Here is a 25563-nt window from a genome sequence, read left to right as displayed (position 1 = left end):
AGAGCACACACTCTCAAATCCCAAGTCTCGGGCTCTGGCTTCCCCTGCAGGCCCCAGGTGAGAGAATGCTCTATGCCCAGGGCCAACCAGTGGCCTCCCCACTAGGAAGGGCCGCACAACCTTAGCTAAGTTCATTTTGCCAGGCAAGGGAGGATTGTGCCTTACCATCCTGGGCTTTCTTTTTCCTGGTTTGTGATTCAGTTTCTGTAAGGAAGCTTCAGAAATTCTAAAACATAATTGTAAGAAATTTGGCATCAGTGGCTTCCATAAGTATTTGTTGAATAAATGAAGCATTTGAGTTGGGCCACATGATGAAGGAGTGGGGGGTATCAGGACTGGGCCTGGATTCTCAAGGCTGACCTTGGGTTTTCTAGAATGGAGGTGACCACATGTTCGCATGACTAAGACATTGGTGGGTGCTTTTTGACCTCAGTGGAAGAATTTCTGTGCCAGGAAGAATCACAACTTAGGAATTCCCAGACTGTCAAAGTGGGGGAAACCCTCAGAGAGTACCCAGGCCTGAGAAGAACAAGGGCCAAATCGGATACATAGGTGTATTTTTCATTTTATCTGAAATATTTGATGCTTAAAAAGTTGGATATTTTCCACAAATGCTCAAATTCCCAGATTTTATGGAAACTTGAAAGACTTAGTCAAATGGGACCAGTTTTTTCACATGGCACAAATGTCCAGGACAGATTCCAGATGCCCCATTTAATAAACATGCATGCCCCAGGTTGCCGGGGGGCCCCTCCAGCCCTCTGTATTATCAACCTGCTGATATGCTGTGGGCCTGGTTCCTGAGGGCATCTGGGTTAACAGCTTCTGGTCTAGTGGACCATCAACCTAACAGACATAGAGAAAATAAGACCCGGAAAGTGGGGGTGACCTGCAGGGGCCACAGTGACCTTGCAGCAGCTCCAGTTCTATACCCCACTTTCTCAGTGCCCTGTTCACTGGGGTCTTCCACCACCCTGGCTCCAGTGCAGTGAGTCTCTCTCTCCTTTGTCTTTACTTCCATGTCTTGTTTATATTTTTAATCCCATTAACTAGCCATCTACCTGTCCAGTCCACGTGCCAGACTTGGGGCCAAAAATGATCATGTAATTATTTGTTTATAGCTCTGACTTCACCACTAGACCACGAGAAATTTGAAGGTAGGAGAGATGTGGCAATTATTTCTATCTGCCGTGCCTGGCACATAGTAGGTCTCAGCAAAATCCTGTTTCCCTTCCATCACACCATTTCAGGAAATCCTTCAGGCCCTGGGTCCTATATCTTGATGGACATGGACCATTATGACCACAGGTCTCTTCAACATTTGAATAACCGCCTCATTTGAATAACCGCCCACCTCAGACCTGACACAGACCTCTGTGTTCTGGCATTTCTTAGGTCTATTGAGCTCACTAAGAGAAATACCTGGTGGTCCCATAGCATTCATCCCACCCAAGTAGTCAGAAAATTACTACCTTCTTAATGCACCACTCTGCTTCATTTACATTTACTTGTAATTCCAGAATAAAAGACACTGATGGGCAATTCTTCTCAAGTGCATGCATGCTGTCACCTAAACTTGAACTTCCTGTGGCTTGCCTTGTTTTGTCATGGCTGTTGCTTGAAGGCACACCATCCTGGGGTCTGAGGACACCAGGAAGCAAGGAACAGAGGCTGCAGGCACCCATGATGGAAAACACCAACAAGGTGAAGCCTGGATCCCTGTGTTCACACACACACATGTGCACGTATGCGCATGCACACACACACCCCTGCCTTCACTGTGCAGGTAGCCCTGGGCAAGGTGTTTGCTGCTGTGGAAAAATTACAAGCAAGAGCACGGCACTGGATTTTTGACCTTCCTCTTTCCGAAGATGAGAAAGAGGTGAGGAAACAAGAGTCACGTCACATGCGATCCGGGTGTTCCCATCAACACTGGTCTGGTGGGGAGGAGAGAGTAGGGGGAGAACAGTGGGGGTAGTCCATGGGAGTTGGAGAATGCCCGAGTCTGACCCCATCGCTGGCTGGAATTCAAAGTCTTGCAGAACTCCCTGCTCTCTCAGTTCAAGAAAGAAAGTACAGAACAGAAATGATCACAGAAGGGAGGAGGCAGCCAGGTCACCGTCAGTTCCATCCAGTTCCCGGAAGCTCTAGATCAGCACAGGGAAGCCAGCAAGTCCCCCCTACATTTAGGAAGAAGGTGTAGCTCGCTAGGAGAGAAGGCCCACGGAGCAGGGGGGCAGGCACATCACAGACCAATGGGAACTTGTTGGGCAGCAGCCAACCCTTGGCTGGCCTCAGTGCCTGAGAATAAGCCACCCCCTGCATCCCATGGAGAAGGGAGCAGAGAAACCCCTAACCCAGCTGAGGCACCCCAGATTAATGGTGTTTCCCAACAATTGATGCGAGTGACTTCCTATCATTGAGCACATGGAGGTTTGAAACAGACTCCCCTGATTTATAGAAGCATAAAGAAAGTTCCATAGTTCCCCATGCGGGGACATCTGACTTTGTGGGTGGACAAGTCATCGCCATCACACAGTATGTTTGACAGTGTCTTGCCATGGAGGGAGGGGGTTAAGGGGAAGGAGAAAAGCAGGTCCAGTTACTGCTAATGATTCCTGGGCATTCAGAGGTCAGCCTAGTGGGGAAGAGGACAGGGACATGGGCAGTGGTGGACCACCCAAAAGGTTGCTTATCCACAGCAGAAAGATCCTAATGGCTGCAACCTGTTGGCAGCATTACTGGGGCAGGTCTTTGGCAACCAACTGGGCTAGCATCCTAGGTGATGGGCTTTGGGGCCCTCTACTGCCCAGTCCACCTGAGTCAGGAGTGCAGGAGTGGCTGGGAGGAAACTGGAACATTCTGTCTTCCTGAAAGGCTGGTATCCACTTCTGCCCCAGGCCAAAGGCACCTGAGAAAAAACCTCCCCATGGGTTGTGCCATGCCTGAGTCAAGAAAGGAGCTGGATGGGCCTCAGGGAGGAGGCAGCCACCCAGCAACCAATTCTTCTTCCACACAGCCAGCCTCCTCTCCACCCCCAATGCCCTTTACAAACCCCTGCTGTTTCTTTCTTTGGATTTGTGGGATCCTTCTCCATTGCTTCTCCCCCACCCCGTTCTCAGTCATCCTAAATGTCAGAATCTCCTCTTTCACATCTCTCTCCTGGTGGCACCATGTCCACACCTTCCTCAGAGTGACCTCCACATGTCCAGCCTCTGTCCCGAGCTCAGCCTCCCACTTTTACCCACCTGACAAGCCCCCTTAAGCTTTTTATTCACACTCAGATACAGTATCAATCTCTCCAATCTTTGTGCACAAATAATCTGTTTTCTATAAAAATGTCCCCACTGCCCCACCCAGAGATGTGGCCAGTCTGGACTAGCCAGGTGGACAGGAGCAGAGGGTTGGTTAGTTGCATGGTTAGTCAGGTTGTTGGGGAAGGAGCCTTCTCCACCCATCTTGCTGTATCTCATACTGTTTCTTCAATGTATTCTCACCACTTCAACATGGCGCCCTTGAAAAATCCATGAACAAGGGTATTGGGGAGTGAGATCAGGAAGAGAATCACCCACCATATTCTACTTGTTCTTCCATTTTCCCATACCTACTTCCATGCCACTCCCTTGGGAAAGTCTTGCCCCACCCACCAAGACCCCATCTTTCTTTTAAAATTTTTAAAAATATGCAGATGTATATTTTTATATATAAGTAGCAATTGTTGTGATAATGAATTCAGTATGTTCCCTAACCTCTGCTGGACTGCAGTTTTCACAGTGGCTGTGATGAACGCTCTCTGGCTTAGCATGGTGCCTGCACACGGTAGGCACTCCAAAAATGCTTGAAACAAGAAGGCACACATATTCATTCAAGCATTGGTGAAGCAGGCCATAGACAAATTAGAATTTTTATTATGTATCTTTGTGATAAATTTATATTCAAATCACCTATTCAGGAATATATCAACTAGACATACAGTCTCCACAACTTCTAGAAAGATGACCAGGCCTCCCACCAAGGAACACGGCTAAGTCATCCCCCTGTGCAGCCCTCACCTCAAGAAGAGTTTTCCAGGAGCCAAGCTTCCTAATCCAGTTTAAGCTCTGGTACCTCAAAGGAAGCACTAGTGAGTAGCCCAGAACCATCACCTCTAAGCCAAGACGCCCAAAATACGGCAATCTCCCTGTGTGCCCATCAGCCACAAACGGCAGGAGAGCAATGGTCCAGGGAGAGCCCCAGTGTGGCCAGCACTGAGCACTTCTTAAGAAGCCGTTTCTTCCTTCTGATCAGCTCCTTCTCTGTACATTCAGCCAGTATCTAGGAAATGTGGAGTTTTTCATCACACAAGTAATAAACTCATTCTCAAGATATAGATGAGAGAGAGAGAGAGAGAGAGAGAGAGAGAGAGAGAGAGAGCGCTTGATAAGTAAAATAAAACCACTCAGGGTTCCACCACCCACCATTGTTGGCATTTTGTGTGATCTTTTCACATTTTCATATTAGTAGCCTCTCATTTGGCTTCTTCTCAATAAAATCAACATTTTGTGGTGTGTGGACATCTCCGTCCATTTTCCATTGCTATAATGAAATACCTGAAGCTGGGTAATGTGAGAAGAATGAAGTTTACTTAGCTCACAATTTAGGGGGCCTGAAAGTCAAAACAGCAGAGCATCCGCTCTGGCAAGAGCCCCCTAGTTATAGCATGGTAGGTGGCACCACGGCCGGAGAGCCTGCAAGACAGGATCACAAGACAAGACAGTAAGTTAGAGAGACACGGGGATCAGCTTACTCTTTTTTAAACTTGATCTGGTGAGAACTAAGTTAAGGTCCCAGGAGAACTACCATGATCCCTTCTGAAGGTAGGAACCCCAATGGCATAGCCAACTCCCACTAAGTCCCGCCTGTTAAAGGACCCACCACCTTTCAACATGGTTGCACTGGGGACCACGCTTCCAACACAGGAAACTTTGAGGGACCAGTCTCTGGACTCCTCTCTAACAGCACTCATATACTTGGTACCCTCCAGCCCCACAACTAAAAATACAAGCTTTTTACTGTCTACTCCCACGAGTGTATCCCAGCCCAGCCTCCCCTATCCAACTCCAGGCACTAAGCTCCTGCGGTCCAGTGATCACCACCTGGATATCTGTCCCATGTCCCAAAATGACCCTCCTGAACCTGAAAAAGGCAAATAAAGGACAAACAAAACGTCAACATTTTAAATAAAGACAGGATCCCCCCCTGTGCCGCCTGGCACCTCACTTGCCTCAAACTTAATTCCTGATTTTGAGGAGGATCCTGTCTTTATTTAAAATATCGGACATTTTGTTCATCATGGGTTTTTGCATTATTTTTGACTTTTTAAAATATCACATTAAAATAGGATTCAGATTGATGAATTTATCGTTGCTTCCTCAATTTCAAACCTGGGGGGAAGGTCTGGTGAGCCTCATTCTGATCCAAGACCCACCTTCCTCTTGGCTACTTCTGAACAACCAGAAGCCCAGCCTCCTGCCTAGTGTTCCTGGCATCTCCAGCCATTTCTAGAGTTGCAGGAAACACTCCAGCTCTGGCTATGGGGCTGATGTCATGGCCAGCTGCCTAAGGGGCAACCCAGAAAATGCAGTGCAGGATGTGGGTGGTACCCCCCCACCCCCGTGGGATAAACATTAACCAGTGGGAAGCAAGAAAAGAGAGGGAGCCAGGTCAAAAAGTCTTCCCTTTCACCTTCTGACCAGTCTGCCCACCTGCAGAAGAAGGTGACACCAAGCACAGACCCCTGCTACCCACCTGTATCGCTTCCCTCCCATCCCTTCTTGCCGGGATTCCTGTTTTCCTCCCCTCTCTGCTCACAGCTTGAACCCCCCACATGAAGCACCAGCACTTTCATCCTTGCCTCAAGCTCTGTCTTCCAGAGAGCCTGGGCTCTGGCAGTTTTGCTCCTGGAATTTGTGTTTTGTCATCTTAATCTATTTTGTGGCTTTAAGTTGCATTTTAACATCTGATATGAATTCTTCAGTGCTCTTTTTTGTTGTTGTTGTTTCTTCCAAATTTCCTCGCCTCTTATTATTCATCTGATCATTCAGAGAAACTTTCCCAGAAGTCAAATTGTGGGGAGGAAAAAAAATGGCTTTGTATCTTTCAAATCATCTTCATTTATTTCTTTTTTCCAATGCAGCCCAGATATTCATTAACAACTTGGATATAAGAACAGTCCTGGGTTCTATGTGACCCTGAGGGAATTGTAATCTAGCTGGAAAATGAAAGATAATAATAAACAACCTGTATACAAGCCCTCGGGGTACGTGGCAGTGCCCCTGGTTGCCTGCTTGGGAGAGGGAGGAAGATGAGGTGAATTGAGAGTCCCATCGTCCCTGGCCCTGAAGTCCATCCTCTGTCCACTCACTGGAACACTGACAATCACAAAGAATTGAGCACCAGAAGAATTTCTACAAAGGACGGCTTATGGTGGAGCAGGGTAGGGGGTCATGCCATGTCAACGGGGGCTCAACAAAGCTTTAAGTAAATGATTTAAAACAATGAGGGAAAGAAATATCATTCCAAAGAGAGAGAGAGTAACACCTACATAAGATCTCCCAAAGAAATTGGCATCAGATTCTAGAAAGAACTCTCAGGCATCCAGACCCTAGTGGGCAGGAAGAGCATACAGCAGGCACTCATAAGTGTTTGGGGTGAGCAGCTGGCAGCCAGCTGTGGATGGCTTCCTCCTGCCTGTGAGTACTCACTCCTATACCCTGAAAATCTTACTGTTGACCGCCCCCAATATGGCTTGGACTGTGGTAAGCCCTCAGCTTATCCCACACTCTGCTTGGTGGCCTATATCGCCTTGCCAAAAGGATCTAGGGAGATGGCCCAAAGCCAGGGTGGTGGTGCCCCACCCTTGTTTTTTAGAATTTTTTAAAAATTGTCTTCAAATGTTCAATTTTTCTTGAACTTCACAAAACAAAAGTGGTTCAAAAAAATAACACCCTGACTTTCGCAGTTGTCTTTGGTGTTTTTAAAAGCTCTTCAGTCAAAATTGACTCACTTGACCATAATGTGTTGTCCACCTACTAAGCACAAGATACCTATGAGTGGCAGTGGTGGTGGGGGGCATGGGGGGGGTCCACCTTTGAGAAATTTCTGGCCTGTCTCTATGGACGGGAACCTTCTGCCTCACTCAGGCTGCATCCTGAGCAGTTATCATAGTAAGTGGAACAAAGCAGATGCTTTATTAAATGAATGAATGAATGAATGAATGAATGAATACAACTAACTGAACAGACTCGAAACTACAATGACTACCAACATACTGCTATGGAAATGCAGGACAGGGAGCAGCTGTGTAGTGCAATTGATACTGGGTGGCTCATGACCATGGAACGGGATGTTGTTGAAACACCAACCTTGTCACCTTAGCTTACTGAGCTGCCGGGAGCCTGGAATTTCTCATGTCATCCAAAAATCAAAATGAATGACTGGACAATTCCTCATTTCTTAGCATCTGCTTGGACAATGTCCCATCAGTACTTGAGGCAGGAATGTGGGTCTCAGTGAATGTTCAGAAGACAATGCCACCTTAGGGGTGATGTGTGTATATTTGGGGGCAAGGGGACAAGTTCTCGAAGGAGGATTAGAGCCCTCTGACAGATCCTGACCTGGATGCTTCAGGCAGGTGGGAAGCATCTTTACAGCTCTGGGGCTCTTTGCACTTGCAAAGTGGTCTGATGTAACTGGAGTCACCGACCGCAGGGACGCAGGGGATGGGGGAGACAGAAGGAAGTCATGGGTGGAAGAATGGACGACTGAATGCTGAGGTGGAGAAGGGGATGCGCTGGAAATATTCTGCATATTTCTGTGTCCTTTAAGCCTCCCAATAACCCTAAGGAAGACTCAAAGACGTACATATGGACGGTACAATTCCCACAAGCCAGACATGACTTTGGTGACTGCAGCCCCCGTGGACAAGACAGAAAAGGTTCACGCCTTTGCAGAGCTGACATTCTAACTGGGAAGACAAAACCTCCTAGTGATAAGAGCCATGGAGAAACACAACTGTGTGTGTGACACAATGACAGGAAGCCCCGCGGAAGCTGTACGATCAGGGAGCCGAGACCCAGATGATAAAATGCATCGCAAGCAGAGGGAACAGCACATGTTAAGTCCTGAATTCAGAACTTCAAAGAATGTCAGCATCTGTGATTATCAGGGATGATGACATGAGGTCAGAGGTCAGAGAGAACCCAGCCCCAAAGCTGTGATGAGAACCAAGGGGTTATTCCAATAGGATATGGAGTCATTGGAGGGTAATGGCGTGTCCGGATTCCTATTTAAAAGATCACTATGGATATTATCTGCAGAATTCCACAGCGGAGGCAAGGAGATCCACAGGGAGGCTGACGGTGCAGTTCAGATAAGAAATTACACTGGTTGGACCAGCAGGCAGTGGAGATAGTTAGAAAAACTGGTCAATTCTGGATCTGTTTTGGAGGAAAAGCATTTTAGCCATGTTTGCATTGCTGTGACGAAAAGATCTAACAAGAATAACGGAGAGCAAGAAAAGTTTATTGCCGGTTTTCTGTTCGAAACTAAAAGGCTCAGGGTTCACTCCAGGGGAACTGGGCTAATTGGGCTGCACAAAATAACCACACAAGAGACACAAATACCTTTTTCTTTGGAGTCGCTGTGACAGCTCCTCAGACCTTAAGGGTCTGCAGGAAGAGAGAGAGAGAGAGCACCCGCTGACCCCTTTTATTGAGGAGAAGCTATTCAAAGGGGTCAGGTTTCAGGGGGCTGAGTCTGTCTTCATGATGTCCATTGTCAGCAGGTTGACTGACACCTGGGTAGACCACACCCAAGGGCACAATAAGAGAAGGGGACACACACAAGGCACTTCCATGGAACATTCTTTCCTAAACAGGGCAAAGGGTTATATTACAAAGGAACAGGTGAGCGTAGCTCCACCCATGGGGCTGTAGCAAGACACACCCGGGCACAAAGACACAGTCACTAGAACCCTAGAAGAGCGGGGCAGTCTAGCAGCATGGGTGCCTGATGCCACATGGCCCAGCAGGGGAGTTAACTTAGCCATGTGCAGAGATTGGTCTCCCACAATTTATTTTGGCTCTAGGTTTAGAGGTCTCAGTCCATAGTCAGCTAACCCCATAGCTCTGGGCCCAAGTGGTGTAGAACATCATGGAGGAAAGCTGCTCAGAACATGGCAGCCAGGAAGCAAAGAAGGCTTTGCTCACCAAGGATAAAATAGAATCCCAAAGTCATAGCCCCAGGAACCTACTTCCTCCGGCTACCTGTCTATAGTTACCTCCCAGTGGATTAATCCACCAATCAATTTATACCTTTTATAATCTAATCGTATCACCTCTGAAAATTATTACATTGTGTCACACCTGAGCTTTTGGGGTACACTTCATATCTTAACCATAACAAAGGATGAACTCAATAGCTGGTACACGGTTTCAGAAATTAAGGGAAAGAAAAAAAAGGTGGGGGAAATGACTCCTGTTTCAACCAACACCTCCTATGTGCAAGACCCAAAGCACATAATACTTGACATGCAGAGCCATGGTCACCCAACTCCCCCAGTGCTCTAGGGGTACTGTCTCCCCAAAGTTCACATATTGAAGCCCCAGCTGCACATATGACTCCCTGGAGAGAGGGTCCTTAGGAGGTAATTAAGATTAAATGAAATCAGAAAGTTGGGCCCCTAATTCAACAGAATAGAAGAGAGCCCTCACCAGAACTGGGCCGTGCTGACAACCTGATCTGAGACTTCCCAGGCTCAGAACTTCGAGAAAATAGATTCCTGTCATTCAAGCCAACCAGCCTGTAACACTGGTTATCGCAGCCTGAGCTAAGACAGAGGTCCTACTGCTGTGCTGAGCTTTGCCCTGCTCTGCTACTTTCATGGCATGTCATAGAGTGTTGGGGGCTGAAAACGTCAAAGCCCCGAGAAGCCAAAAGTCCTGGCCATTCTTTATGCCCTGCAGAGGGGACGCTCACCCTTTCTGGCTGTACTGAGAGCTCATTCATGTGTCTCGTTAATCCCCATCACATACGGTCACAAAGCATCAAAAGCTCTCACAAGAGTCTATTCTAAACATAACAAAAAGAGAAAGGAAAAGCAGGTAAAGGTATAAAGGGTCTCTGGTACTCTAAACTGCTTCACCTAGGGCAGTTTCAGGACCATAACTCTTGACACTTTGAGTCATTATGTAATCTGACCTTACACACCACCCAGATGGTTGGCATATTGCTTATCCGCACATATTCTTAACCATGCATACAGAGCACACAAATACAACACAAAGGGCAAAACTAACCACCTAGGAGAGCAAATCTGCCTTGGCCTTTGCCTCTAAAAGATGGTCCAACAGCACCTGCCAAGACCGCTCAGGCCAGCCCACAAGCCTGCTGCAAGACCCCTAAATTTCCTACTTTTTAAAGGTCTCTCTGCAGGATGCAGAGTTTCATTGGATCTTAATAGTTGGGTCTGCCTCTGTCCCAGCTGGGGAGTGGGGATGCCACCAGATGTCTAACAAGAAAGAATTGACCATCTGTCTTCTGGAGGTGACTCCCGTTGGCTCTCTTCCTTTCTGTGTCCTGAGAGCAAGAATCCCCCTTCCCATTGATTCAGGTGCTACCTGGCCTTTGAGGACCCCTCCCCCATTATGTGAGCAGGACAGATGGCATAATGAAGCACAAGGTAAACCAAGGAACAAGCAATCCGGGGACCCAACTGAAGGAACAATTCACAAGGGGAACACAAGAAGACCTCAGAGAGAATGTCATTTGTGCTGCGGGTCTTGGAGATCAATTTGGGCTTCACAGGTAGAAAATTACCCTCTGTCCATTTTCTCTGTTCCATTTCTCTTTATATTGCCAGGAGGTTCTGGGTCCTCTTGATAGACACAGACTGTCACTTTCTCAATATTTGTCTCCACACACATGCTCAGAAGTGTCCATGCCAGCTTCTTCCACCATGAGCATGCTCAAAGCCCTGGCCTGCCCTCTCTACATGCAGTCCCTCTGCTGCCACACGTTTCCAAGCCTCCCTCCTGCTCAGATGAGCTCTCGCCACCTTGTACAAATGCAGCACCAGTTTCAACCTCACTGTCACTGTCAAGGTCTCCCCGAGGGCCAAACAAAGGTACCTAGAGCTACACTTAGCCCCTGGACTCTGAATGTCCGTTGCTCCAGCAATGGACTGTGCGGGGACACAGCAGAGAGAGAGAGAGAGAGAGAGAAAGCAGAGAGTCCAGTCTGCTCCACAAACTGCCCAAGGAAAGGGGCATCACTGGTCAGGGTAGATGGATGGACGTGGGTATAGCTGGCTCTTGTACAGCACACCCTGAATCCTGTAGCTTCATAATCTGGGAGCCTCGGGATAATTCTATGAAGCAGGGTTTTTTTTTTTTTATTTTTTCCCCTTTAGCCAGGAGAAAGCTATGGCTCAAAGGCCCAACATATATCCTCAAAGTGGTCACACACTATTACATGTTCAAGTGGGGATTTGACTCCAAGCTCCTCATGGTTTTGCAGACACCTGGTGAAGCAAGGAGGCTGGGAGGGCTTCAAATGCAAGACCCTGCCATACACACATCTGCACGGAGCACCCACTCCATCCATGTCTGGCAGAGCTGCACACCAGGTGGGCGGTGAGAGGGATGTGTCCTTCAAGCCCCCTCCAGAAGTTATGGTGGACAGAGGGTGCTGATAGGATTGGAAGAAACATGTTAGCAGGGCAGATGTTGCCATGATTGTGTATACATACATGGACACACGTGCCATGATGTCATTGTTCTGTGTTTGGGGGAGGCATATAACAAGCATGTTGTGAAGCCTCACAAAGGGTGGCTGTCCCTTCCTTGTGCTTACCTGGAACTAATACTTATCCCAATTTGAGGTCCTGACTCACCCCTCTGACTACAGGACCATGCCCAAGTAAGTTGAAGAAGCACCCATTTTGCCCAAGACTGGGAAGGTTCCCAGAAAGTAGAACTTAGTTCTAAAACCCAGAAAGCCCTGGAAATCTGGAACAATTTGCCAATACCCAGGGACCCTGTAGAGGAGCAGCCCACCAACCCTCCCAGGAGACCATCCAGAGCAGAGTGGGAACTCACCTCTGTCTACAGGCCTTCCCCTTCCCCTGCAGCCTCGAAGTAAGGGCCAGTACAGCACTAGTTAGGCTGAGCGAGCTCCACGGAGCCCTTCATAGGATGTTTGGCCTCCCCAGGATCGCCTTTCTTGCTGGAAAACAGCTCACTTCCCAGAAAGCCTTGGCTTGGAGTCACTGGAGACGCCAGGTAATGGCTGCCATTTCTTATCATCTCTGACTTACAGAGGGGAGGAGGGGCCCAGGCAGAAGAGGCAGCCAGGTGCTGTCATGGAGCTGTGTTTATAACCGCTCTCCCTTCTGATCCTCAAATGATGGTGCTCCAAGGCCCTCTGGAAAGGGATGAGAGACCCAGAGCCTATCTGAGGAACTTGGTTTTTGTTGTTGTTGTTGTTGTTGTTGTTGTTTGGTCTGTTTGTTTGTTTTGTTTTAGTGTTTTGCTACAGGAGGTCTGACCTGGGAAGAAAAGTTCAAGGTCCTGGATGGCTGATGTTTCAAGGCCAATGCTTGTCCTTCACTTCATCTGAAGGCTACCTGCCACTCTCCTGATCCACTTGACCTCCAAATGGAATAGTTTTCAACATCAGCCCAGTTTTCCATATGGCAGCCTTTCTGAAAACTGGAAAATGTTCCCTGAAGGAAGTGACATCAGAAAGCAGGAGGCTGTCTCCCCAGAGAGCTCTCTAGGGGAACCATACCGAGACAATTTAACTCCATCTTCCAGCCGAGGATCCCAAGAACTTCCATGGTATATGCATGGTTACAAAGCAAGCTGGGATCTGAAGTCCATTTTTAACTGATGGTTACTACCTCTTAGATCTCCTTCTTCTCACTGACAGTCATAAAAACGGGCTTCAGAATTTAGGGTAGCATCGTTCAGGTGCATAAGCCAGCCGCCAAAACCTGGTCAAAGGACTCCTTGAGCCTCCAATCCACCACAATGCTGGGAGGAGGGGGGCTTTCTGGAAACAGTGTTGTCCATTAGCTGTACACACAGCGACATCTACCCTGATATTGGAGGATGCCATATTCTCACTCAATTCCAATCTTCTACTGAATGACCAATTAATCAGATAATATTTGAAAGGCAACTTGCTCCCTTAATCTGACACCATAGTAGTTATTCTCCCCGTCCTTGAATTCATTCTTTTTCTATTGATAAGAAAACTTAGTCCCTGCCTGGTCGGAACTGCAAGGTAAGTCAAAACCTGCAGCAGAACAGAGACCCACCCTACAGAATGGCATGAGAAACAAAGTGAATCTGTAGAAAGCATGTTCTCCTCTGTAGACCAAAGACAGGAAACAGCCACAGCAAGAGACTCTTGGGCAGCCTGCATCCTGACTTTGCCTCTGAGCTCTTAAGCTTATGATGTCCAAGACAAAGGGACAGGGTGCATCCCCAGGGCATAGGCTTCTTTTGGGGCAACTCCCATGGTCAGCTCTGCTGACTTTCCCCAAAGAAGATCACTCAGAGCACATCCTTCTCTACCCTCCTCCCTCCAGAAGAGTCATGGCCACCTGTGCCCTTCCAGCCTCCCTCCTGCCAGAGAGACAAGTTCTGGGCAGAGGATGAGGTGGACCTCAGTGCAGTGGTCCCTGTGCAGAGCCTGAGACTCAGTCCTTTTTGAAGGGATCTACGGATGCCCCGTTACAATCTACTACTGCTCTCGATTCTCTCCTGGGGCATAGGCTTCTCAGAGTGGAGAAACAGATACATGTTGTTTTCAGAGATAAACTCATAATATGGCCAATTCATGTTTCAATAAATAGGGGCAGAAGGCACTTAGCAAAATACTCAGGGCAGCCAAATGTCTCTTTCCTCCTGCCCAGGATTCTCTCTCCCTACCTCCTCTCTCTCTGCTCAGAACAAGACAATGTTCCCATGTTGCCGTCAATAAGGAGTAAGAGCTGGGTTGTGGTAGTGCATGCATGCAACCCTAGCAACTCAGAAGGCTGCAGCAGGAAGATTGCAAGTTCAAGGCCAGCCTTAGCAACTTAGTGTCTCAAAATGTAAAATTTTTTAAAGGCTGAGGAGGTAGCTCAGTGGTAAAGCACCCCGTACCAAAAAATAATAAAATAAGAAGCAAGAAATCTCTGGTCCAATAACTAGATCATCTGGGTAAATCAAGTACCTTCACAGAGTTCAGGGAGACAGGAGGAAACAGATGGCATAGATGCTTCTTGTTCATCCACACCTCTCTAATCTCAGACTCTGAGGCCATCCATGATCGACAAAGAGCCTCAGGAAGTTTCCAAATGAAGAGATAGGAGGCAAAATGCCGATAGGATCCAGACAGGCAGCCTAAATGAGTGATGCCAGTCAGATATGAGAAAAACAACGTCAATCAAAGGTCTAGGCAACTGTGGCTCAGTGCTAAATTGGACATGGCATCAAAGTGAAGAACACAGCCTTGTCTAAGAGAAGCAGTCCTACTCCACACCCCTCAATCAAGGTCATGAAGAAATGACCCTGTAGTCCAAAGAGAAACCTGAAATTTAGTTTTTTTCTGCATAATTTTCTGATTTTTAAACACTAGTATCCAACTCAGGTTTTGTTAAGACAATGCACAGGCAAAAAAAAAAAAAAAAAAAAAAACCCTCCTGGGCCTGAAGACAGCCTGTGGTCCTTCTGTTTGCCATCTCCGTCCAAATGTTTTCCTACCACCCAGGGAAAAGTGACCTGGCTGAAGGGGCCCGGGGTGGATTCACTACTGGCACAGCCCAGCTGGTTTCCCCCGATGCTAGAGGGTCCCTCTTTGCAAGGGTCTTTGCTTATCCACATGCAGCACAAGCAGGTAGAGAAGGTGTGGGTCCCCTGCTCCATGGCCCTGCTGTCTGTCACCCCAATTGAAAAAGGTGTTTGCACAAATTAAACTTCACACCCAAGTTCTGTGTTTCCCTGTCAAGTCAGCACCTAATTCCGGGCAACGATGATTGACATGGCTCTTAATGTGTATTTCTAAATGTGAAACCATTTTGTGTGCAAATATTGCAGGAAAGAGAATTCCTTGGTCCAGCGATCCCAAGGCTTCCTGTCTTGGTTAGACGCCCAGAGATGAAATTGCCCTTGAATATTATCCTCTTCTATTATTTTTATCTTGGGTTCCAAATGAAGCACATTGGGAAAATAAGATTCCGTGTGGCTTCTGGGCCAGAGGCCCCATCAGATGGCCTGAATGCTCACTAAGAGGCATTTGGACAAGGAAGCGTGGCGCTCTTTAGTCAGAAGCAGAAGCTTGCAAATGGGTCGTAATGAAAGAAATGGCTTTCATTTAGTACAGAGGTTAGGCAGGTCCTTTAGGTAGGGGGTGCTGCCCCCCAGGGTGCCCGACCTGACTGTCTGACTAAGGAGGGAGGGAGCAGCCAGGCGATTCTGTGTACCACCTCCTCTATGGGCTCAGCAACAACCCAGGACCACAAATTAATGACAGAGCAGAGTGGACAGCCCTGACCACATTCCCTGGAGCCCTGACTGCAGCAGGGTCCGTGGAAGAGTTGGCAACTCCACTAATTAGCATCCTTCTTGGCACAGCTGCCAGCTCACCTGGCCACCGCTGAGGCAGAATAAGACCCAGGAATGTCCCCAGAGGTCTCTTCTTTCTGACCAGGGAGCAAGACCAAGCTTCATATGCCTGTGACCTGTACCATGTTCACACTCAGAAGGGCTCTGTACTTTGTTTGATGTTCTGCTGTCGTGCCTTGAAATTCTTCATTTGTTTTTGAACAAGAGGCCCCAAATGTTCATTTTGCCCTTATCCCCCAAATGGTGCAGCCAGTCCTGCCCAGGAGTGGCCAGACACTAACTCCTGGACTACCGTGGAGTTCAGCTCTTAGGGGAATTCTTCACCGAGGGAAGGCAAGCTGGCTTGAACTTGGGGTCACGGTCATGACCAAGAAAGTCTCATCTAAAGCTGTGAGTGCATGGCTGCAGAGTGCCCAGTGGGGACCAGGAGGCTGAGGGGAGAGTCCAGAGCCTGCAAGGAGAGAGAAGGTGCTCACCTGCACCTGCAGACACAGTGCTGGAGGAACAGAGACAGGGATACTGGGTGCTGGGGCCTTTCTGGAGGTAGATCCACCGATAGGACTGTGGAAAAGCTACCCGCAGGAATGCACTCATGGGTCACAGCAGCAGAAGTGGAATCAGTGGGCTGTGGGCCCTGGGTGGGAGGGAAGGGCTCCCAGGACCCCTTTTCCCTGGTCCACTCTAGCCACCGCTGGAGCACCTTCACTCATCCTCCTGGGTCACAGCACCTGCCACCTCCCAGGCGTCCCCAGCCCCGCCTCTACCAGCACAAAGGCTGCTCGAATTGTCCTTGCAGCCCGGGTGAGAGGCAGTCAGGGAACAATACTATCTGTGCGTGGTGGCGCCCAAAATACGACTGTCATTTATTTCGTTATATGAAATTAGAGCACGCCTTGTAGCCATAATGAATCATTTCCTTCCTGCCTCGGCCACGGTGTCAAGCAGGAGCCCGGCATCCTCCATTCAGGGCCTTTCACTTCATCGCAGGCTAATAATAACCTACCCCGGTGAGCACACGTCTTCCCCAGACAATGCACGGCCTGGATGGGCACCACGGGCAGCAGAGCAGCATCCAGCGGGGCGGGGCCCCGGCCAGGCTGTGGAGCAGGAGGAAGACAATGCCCACAGGGAGAGAAGGGACGGTGCCCTCTGGGGTGGGGGCCCAGTGGGAACCTGGGATGCCAGGTCCATCCACCTGATGGGCTCACCTCAGTCTGCTCTTCTGCCAGGTCTTCTTCCCAGTCATTTCTCAGAACCAGCTCAGAAGCCATCTGTCAATCCCCTACCACAACCTCACTCTCCACTCAGTCCCCAGCTTTCAGGCACCATCTATTTCCACAGCCTTGTGCCAACCCTACCCGGACCTGGGCCTCCTGTGAGCCAACCCCACGTCTCTCATCTCCCATGTCCCTGTCCTGGGTTGGTTGTGCTCAGTAAATAAACAGATGTGTCCTGATGGAGTCCAATCTCTAGATATCTCTCGCTAGGATTATGAGCTGGGAATCTTGTTCAACCCTGTGCAGGGAAGCCAATCCCACATTCAGAGGTCTCAGTGTGCAGATGGCCAACTCAGTTGCTTTGGGCACAAGGTGAGGCAGAACATTGTGGCTTAAGGGGGTTGAGGAGGAAAACAGCTCAGGACATTGCAATCAGGAAAAAAAAGAGAGAGCTCCTCTCACTAGGGACAAAATGTATACCCCAAAGGCCCACCCCCAGTGACCTACATCCTCCAGCCACACCCTACCTGCTAAAGTTACCACCCAGTTAATCCACATCAGTGGATTAATGTGCTGATTAGGTTAAGGCTCTCATAGCCCAATCATGTCACCTCTAAGCTTTCTTGCATTGTCTCACACGTGAGCTTTTGAGGGGCTCATGCTATCTCAACCATTACAAGAGTCAAAGGCTACAAGCTAACTAGTGTGAAACAAACCCAAAGGGGTGACCAAGGAAAGAAGTAGGGCCAGCTGGCAGAGATACCGTGGTCCTTCCTCGTCCTGTCTTAAGAAGACCTGCTCACAGAGAGCCAGATAGCCTTGCCCGCAACTACCCATCAATGAATGGTCCTTAGATTTCTGCCAGGCCACCCTTGCCCACCTCACCAGCTTCCTCTCTCACCCTTGGTTCTCTGCACCCACCTCCCAAGATCCATGCTGTGTCTCTAAAGAATTCTGCCCATACCTACCTTAGGGCCTTCATGGTAGCTATTTTGCCCAGAGCTGCCCTGTCTTTGACTCTTCTTATGGATCCTTACCTCTCAGCCCAAGTCACTCCTCAGGAAGCCTCCTGACTTGCCATCCTACTTCATCTACCCTTATAGGACTCATGGCTCCCTGCACCTTCTGTCAGCACTTAACAGCACTTAACTACACACACCAGGAAGTGGCCTGGTTACTGATGGGAGAGTCCATCTTGCCTGTCTCCCCCAGTCATGAGCTGGGAGGAAGGGGGCCCTGAGTCTATTCTGCTCACCACTCCATCTCTTACACCTACCACAATACCAGACACACAGAAGGTCCCTAGGAAATGCTTGCTGATTGAGTGAATGAATTACTACATTAACAGGGAATTCATCAAATCCCAAGGAACCCATTCTATTTTATTAATTGTCTGTCTTTGTAAATTAGCACAAAAAATTAAAGCATTAAAATAAATCCATAATTTAAAAAAATAAAATTAAAATGCAGAAAACCGCTATTAATATTTTTGTGCATTTCCTTCCAGTTTTCTCTACAAATTTTCACATAATTAAGATCCTCAGTACAAGGGAGTTTTCTAGCCCTTCTATTCCACAATGCAATAACACGATTGTTTCCGAAAGTCAGTAAAACCTAATACGCATCCTTTTAATGACTGCATCATGCTTTAGTTTCCTTAAAAATTCACTAGTTAAATGTATAAGCAGGTTGTAGTTTTTTAGTATTTTAAACAATATTGCAATGAACATCTTTGTATATAATTTTTTCCCCTTTTGCAGTGCTGGGGATCAAACCCAGGTCCTTCTGCATGCTAAGTAAGCTCTCTACCGCTGAGCTTCCTCTCCAGCCCCTTCCATGCTTTTAATATTTTTCAATTACATTTTGAGGAAAATATCCTGGGCCAGAGCTGGCAAACATTTTTAGATTTATTGATTAGTATTTCTAAAACACTTTTTCAGAAACTTTGAATCAATGTGCAATCCTATCTGTAAAGTGTAGGTAACCAGTTCATCACCAACCTGCCAACACTGACTACTTGATTTTTAATCTTTCCTTAGTAGTCAGGAAAATAAAGAATCATTAGTTTATTTGATATCTATTGTCGTATAGCTTTGTGAATTATATGCATATGTGTTTTTCCCATCTTTATTGGATGATCCCTTCCATGGCAAGCAGCTCTTTCTGTATAGCTGTAAGTGAGTGGGACCATGAAGGAGGGGGAGCATCCCTGTGAATGACAGGTGGAGAGTCTAGGCAGCAGCCCTCAGGAAGCTATGACAAGGGACCCCAACATCTCTGCTGAAGCCATGCCAGAGAAGACCCAGTGTAGAGACTTCACCCTCACTTGGGATCCATCCTCCAGTGTCAGTCAACGGAGTAGTGAGAGGATCCTGTCCCCTCCAGCGTCAACAGAGGCTAAGTGGAGAACTGGAGGTAGATTATATTTATACCCAATAAAAATTTAGAGGGACAGAGGACATCATAAAAATTATAAAAGGGTCAGTCTACCAAAAAAGTAAACCAATCCTAAACGTATATGTGCCAAATAACAGAGCTACAAAATATGCAAAGCCAAAATCAATAGGCAATCTCTCTCTTTCTCCTAATAGAGCCATGTCAGAGAAAACTATCAAACCCACAAAATTTAAGTATATCCAGAGTCTCACATTATAATGTGATATAAGTTCCCAGATTTTTCTACCAAAAGCGTTATACAGATTGAATGTAATTCCTATTAAAATTCCAATGACATTCTTCATAGAAATAGAAAAAGCAGTCATGAAATTCATATGGAAAAAAAATAAGAGACGGAGAATAGCCAAAGCAGTGCTTAGCAAGAAAAGTGAAACAGGAAGCTTCACAATACCAGACCTCAAATTGTACTGCAGAGCTGTATTAGCAAAAATGGCGTAGTATTGGCACCCAAACAGAGATGAAGAGTAATGGAATAGAAATTACAGAGAAAAAAAACAAATAAATACAATTATCTCATACTAGACAAAGACACCAAAAACATATGTCAGAGGAAAGATAGCCTCTTCAACAAATGGTGCTAAGAAAATTGGAAATCCATATGTAGTGAAATGAAATTGAACCCCTATCTCTCACCATGCACAAAAATCAACTCCAAGTGGATCAAAGACCTAAGCATTAGATCAGAGACTCTGCGGTTGATAGAAAAAAAATATATAGGCCCAACTTTCCATCATGTTGGCTCAGGAACTGACTTCCTCAATAATACACTTAAAGTGCAAGACATAAAATCAAGAATCAGTAAATGGGATGGTATCAAACTAAAAAGCTTCTTCACAGCAAAGGAAATAATCAAGAATGTGAAGAGAGAGCCTATAGGATGGGAGAAAATCTTTGCCACCTGCACCTCGGATAGAGTGTTAATCTCCAGAATATATAAAGAACTCAAAAAACTTCACACACACACACACACACACACACACACACAAAATAACCAATCAATAAATGAGCAAAGGAACTGAACAAGCACTTCACAGAATAAGAAATACAAATGGTTCAACATATGTATGAAAAAAACATTCAACTTCTCTAGCAAATAGAGAAATGCAAATTAAAACTATGTTGATATTCCATCTCACCCAGTCAGAATTACAATTATCAAAAATACAAGTAACAATAAATGTTGTGAGGACATGGGAGAAAGGTACACTCATACATTGCTGGTGGGACTGCAAATTTGTGCAACCGCTCTGGAAAGCAGTATAGAGATTCCTGAGAAAACTTGGAATGGAACCACCATTTGACCCAGTTATTCCACTCCTCAGCATATGCCCAAGGGACTTAAAATCAGAATTCTATAGTGAAGCAGCCACATCAATGTTTATAGCAGCTCAATTCACAATAGGTAAGCTTTGAAACCAACCTAGGCACTCTTCAACAGATGAACGGATAAAGAAAATGTGATATATATACACAATGAAATATTACTCAGCCATAAAAAGATGATCTTAAGACTTTTTTGCCAGTAAATGGATGGAACTGGAGACTATCATGCTAAGTGAAATAAGCCAATCACCAAAAACCAAAGGTTGAATGTTCTTTATCATATGCAGATACAGATGTTAACACATGATAAGAGGGAGGGACGGGGAATAGAAGTTCAGTGGATGAGACAAAGGGGAGTGAAGGGAAGGGAGGGGGATAGAAATAGGAAAGACAGTAGAATGAATTGGACATGGTTTTTCTACCAGTAAAATTTTACCACCAGTAAAATTCCACATAATGTACAACCACAAGAATGAGATCCTAATTGAAGTAAGTTATACTCCATATATGTATAATATGTCAAAATACACTCTACTGTCATGTATATCTAAAAAGAACAAATATTTTTTAAAAAATAATTTTCTTAGGTTTCAATTTTTTAAAAGAAATCACTATTTTGGGATATCACAAAAAGGAAGATCTCAAACTGAACTTAAAAAGACAATTATATGCTAATACCAATATGACAGAGATGTTAGAATTATCTGAAAAAACTTTAGAGCAATCTTCATGGAAATGTTTCTATGAGCAATTACACCTCATGGAAAAGGCAGAAAAAGTCTCAAAAAAGAAATAAAGCACAAGGACTGGGGATATATCTCAGTTTGTAGAGTGCTTGCTTTGCATGCAGAGGCTCTGGGTTCAATCCCCACACCACGAAGGAGAAGAGGAGGAGGAGGAAGAAGAAATAAAGCATAGCAGATGGGTTTAAGAGCAGAACAGAGGGTTCAGAGAAAAGAATCAGTGTTCTGGAAGACAGAATAATGGAAATTACACAACCATAACTGCAGTGATAAAAATAGACTGAGAAAATAACAGAACCTTGGGACACAACAGAACTATTAAAAAAAAAGGTATAACATTCATTTCATCAGTGTCTTGAAATGAGAGAAGAAAGCAGATGGAGTTGAAAAGTGTTGAACAAAACAATGCCTAAAAATGTCTCAGATTTGAGATATAATGACATATATTTATATAATCTAATGATTTATATAAATATAATATAATTTATATAAATATAATTTATATAAATCTAATGATTTGAAGAAGTGATTTTATCCAAACAGAACAAATACAAAACATTCCATGCTGAGACACGTCATAATTAAACTTCTGAAAACTAAAGTCAAAGATAAAATCTTGAAAACACTCAGAGAAAAGTGACATGCTAACTTGGGGTGAAGCAAATAGAATAACAGCAGATTTCTCTTCAGAAACCATGGAGACCACAGGAAATAGCACGATGTCTTTCAAGTGCTGAAAGAACTACCTACCCAGAATCCTATACCCAGCCAAAATATCTGTCAGTGATTTAGACATTCTCCAATGAAGGAAAATTAAGAATTTGTCTCTCTTACAGACTTATTCTAAAAGAATCTCTAAAGTAATTTATTTAAACAGAAAGGATGTTGAGAAAAGATCTCAAATCAACAATCCAAGCTCCCACTTTATGAATCTAGAAGAGAGGAGCAAAATAGTCTTGAAGCTATCAGAAGAAAATACATAATAAGGAACAGAAACAAATTAAATTGAAAACAGTAAAACAATAGAGAAAATCAATGAAACAAAGAGCTAATTCTTAGAAAAGATCAATACAATTGACAAACCTCTAGCAGAACCAAAAAAAATTTAAAAAGAGAAAAATGCAAATTATCAACATCAGGAATAAAACAGGGATATCACCACAAGCTTTTCAGACTTCAAAAGGATAATAAGAAAATACTGTGAAAAACTATGTAAATTCATTAACTGCCACAAAATAGTCTAATTGCTCAAAGTACACAAGCTATCATAACTCAACCAATATGAAAAAGATAATTTAATAAATAGTACTATAATGATTAAGAAATTCAACTGTGATTCTAAAACTACTCCCCCTGCCCCCTACCGCCAAAAAAAAGAAATCTCCAGGCCCAGATGTTGTCACAGTGAATTCTATAAAATAGTTAAGGAAGAATTAGCACCATTTTACACAATCTTGTCCAAAAAAATAAAGAGAAGGGAACTCTTTATAATCATATTATGAAGCTAGTATTACCCTGATACCAAAACCAAATGACTATTTGAAAGAAGAAGGAAGGAAATAAAGAAAGAAGGAAGGAAGGGAAGAAAGGGAGAGAGGAAGGGAGAAAAAATCCTTCACAAATATTAACAAATAGAATCCATCAATATGTAAAAAGAATCACATGAAATGAATGCAAGGCTGGTTCAATCTTAGAAAATCAAATAATGTAACCCATGTTGACAGACTAAAAAGAAGTCACATGATGATATTAATTGACACAAAAAGAACATTCTACAAAATTCAATACCCATTCATGATTTTTAAAAAGAAGCAGCTCTCAGAACAGAAAGAAGAGTGGGGAATTTCTTCACCTTGGCAAAAGGCATTTACAAACAACCTACAACTAACACGGTGCTTACTGGGAAAAAAAAAAAAAGCTGGATATTTTTCTCCTAAGTTTGGGAATCAGAAAAGGTGTCCACTCTCACTACTCTGATTGAACATATTGTCGGGAGTTGTAGCTAAAACAATAATGGAAAAAGTAGGGGTAGGGTAGAGACCATAAGTAAAAGGCATACAGATCAGAAGAGAAGAGCAAAACTGTTCCTATTTACAGATAGCATGATTAATTATGTAGAAGATCCCAATAAATCTCCTAGAATAGCAAATAAGGTCAGCAAGGTTGCAGAACACAACATATACATACAAAAAAAAAGTTTTATTCCTATATGCAAGCAGCCAACACATGAAAGCAAAAAATAGACATATAATAAATACTAAAAAATAAAATACTGAGATATTCAGCTAAAATGCCCAAGAGTTTTAAAAAACATTACACAATGCTGATGGAAAAAATCAAAGATGACCTAAAAAAATGAGGAGATATATCATGTTCATGGTTCAAAAGACTCAAAATAATAAAGTCTGTCTGCTCAAATCAATATATGGGTCTAATCAAATCCCTATCTAAATGCAAAAAAAAAAATCGATTCCATGTGTATGTATAGATAGATAATGTTATTCTAAAATTTGAGAAGAAACAGAACTAGCATAGCTAAAATTATTTTTTTAAAAGAGGAATAAAATAAAATGGAAATAATTAGTCTGTAGTAATCAACACTGAGGTACTGGCAAAAGAATAGACATGTATGTCAATGGAACTGAATAGAAAACCCAGAAATAGACCCATACTACTGATTTTTTTACAAAGACATAAAAGCAATTTAATGAAGGAAAGATACCGCCTTTTCTACCAATTGGTGCCAAAACAACTATATATCTATAGGCCAAATATATATATATATATATATATATATATATATATATATATATATATATATATATATATATGATCAAAGTTTCACACTGTATTAAAAAATTAAACCAAACTGATCATATACTTATATGAAAAAATGCCAAAATTTCTAGTAGAAAACATAGGAGAAATTCCTCTGAATATAGAACTAGGCAGAGTCTTTAGATTTAATACCAAAAGTATGATCCATAAGCAGAAAAACTGATGGATGTTCTTCGTCAAAATTAAAAATTTTTGTTCTGCAAAATACCCTCTGGAGAGTATTCAATCTAAGATAAAATAGTTGCAGTCACATATACCTGACAGGAGACTAGCATCTAAGCTATAGAAAGAACTCTCAAACCTCCATACACAAGTAAAAAAATTAAAAACAACAATCCATTTAGAAAATGGGCAAAAAAAAAATGAAGAGGTATTCCACAAAGAGGCTATACACATAGTAAATAAACATAAGAAAAGATACCAACTGGTTGTCACCAATTGGTAGAATCATTACACAAACTGTGGCACAGTCCGGTGTGGTGGTGCATGCCTGTAATCCCAGCATCTCAGGAGGCTAAGGCAGGAGGATTGCAAGTTCAAGCCCAGCCAAGGAAACTTAACAAGGCCCTAAGCAACTTAGTGAGACCTTGTATCAAAGTAAAAAAATAAAAAGGGCTGGGGATGCAGTTCATCCACTGGATGCATCCACTGTGATTGCCTCCACGTTGGAATAAAGGAAAACGGTAAGCCACTCTGGAAAATGGTTTGGCAATTTCTTAAAAAAAAAAAAAAACTAAATGACAAACTATGCAATTGCCTTAAAACCCAACAATGTGCCTCCTGGGCATTTATCTCAGAAAAAATTAAGACTGTTCACTCAAATACTTAGATACGAATGTTTAGCTTTATGTGCAATAGCCCCAAACTGGAAACAATCCAGATGCCCACCATGGGTGAATCATTACACCAACTGTGGCACATTTATGCTGAAGAATACTACTCAGCAAAGAAGAGCAACAATCTGAATGGATCTCCAGAGGATTATGCTGAGTGGAAAAAAAAATTCCAAAGTGTTACATACTGTGTGATTCCATTTATATAACATTCTTGAAATGATAAGATGATAGAAATGGAGAACAGAAATGATTGCCAGGAGTTCAGTTGGTAGAAGTTGGGGGGAAATAGGTGTGGCAACATAAGACATGCTTGTGGTGGCTGAATGTTTCCGTATGCCCACTGGATCAAGATCAATATCCTGATTCTGCTATAAATTGTGCTGACGTTTTGCAAGGTCACCACTGGTGGAAACTGGGTGCACGTGGTGGTCAGATGTGGTAGTGCATGCTTGTAATCCCAGCAACTTCAGAGGCTGAGGCAGGAGGATTGCCAGCT

This window comes from Spermophilus citellus, assembly GCF_964194105.1.
Source record: "Spermophilus citellus genome assembly, chromosome: 18".
Classification (NCBI taxonomy): Eukaryota; Metazoa; Chordata; class Mammalia; order Rodentia; family Sciuridae; genus Spermophilus; species Spermophilus citellus.
This window is presented reverse-complemented; position numbering follows the sequence as displayed.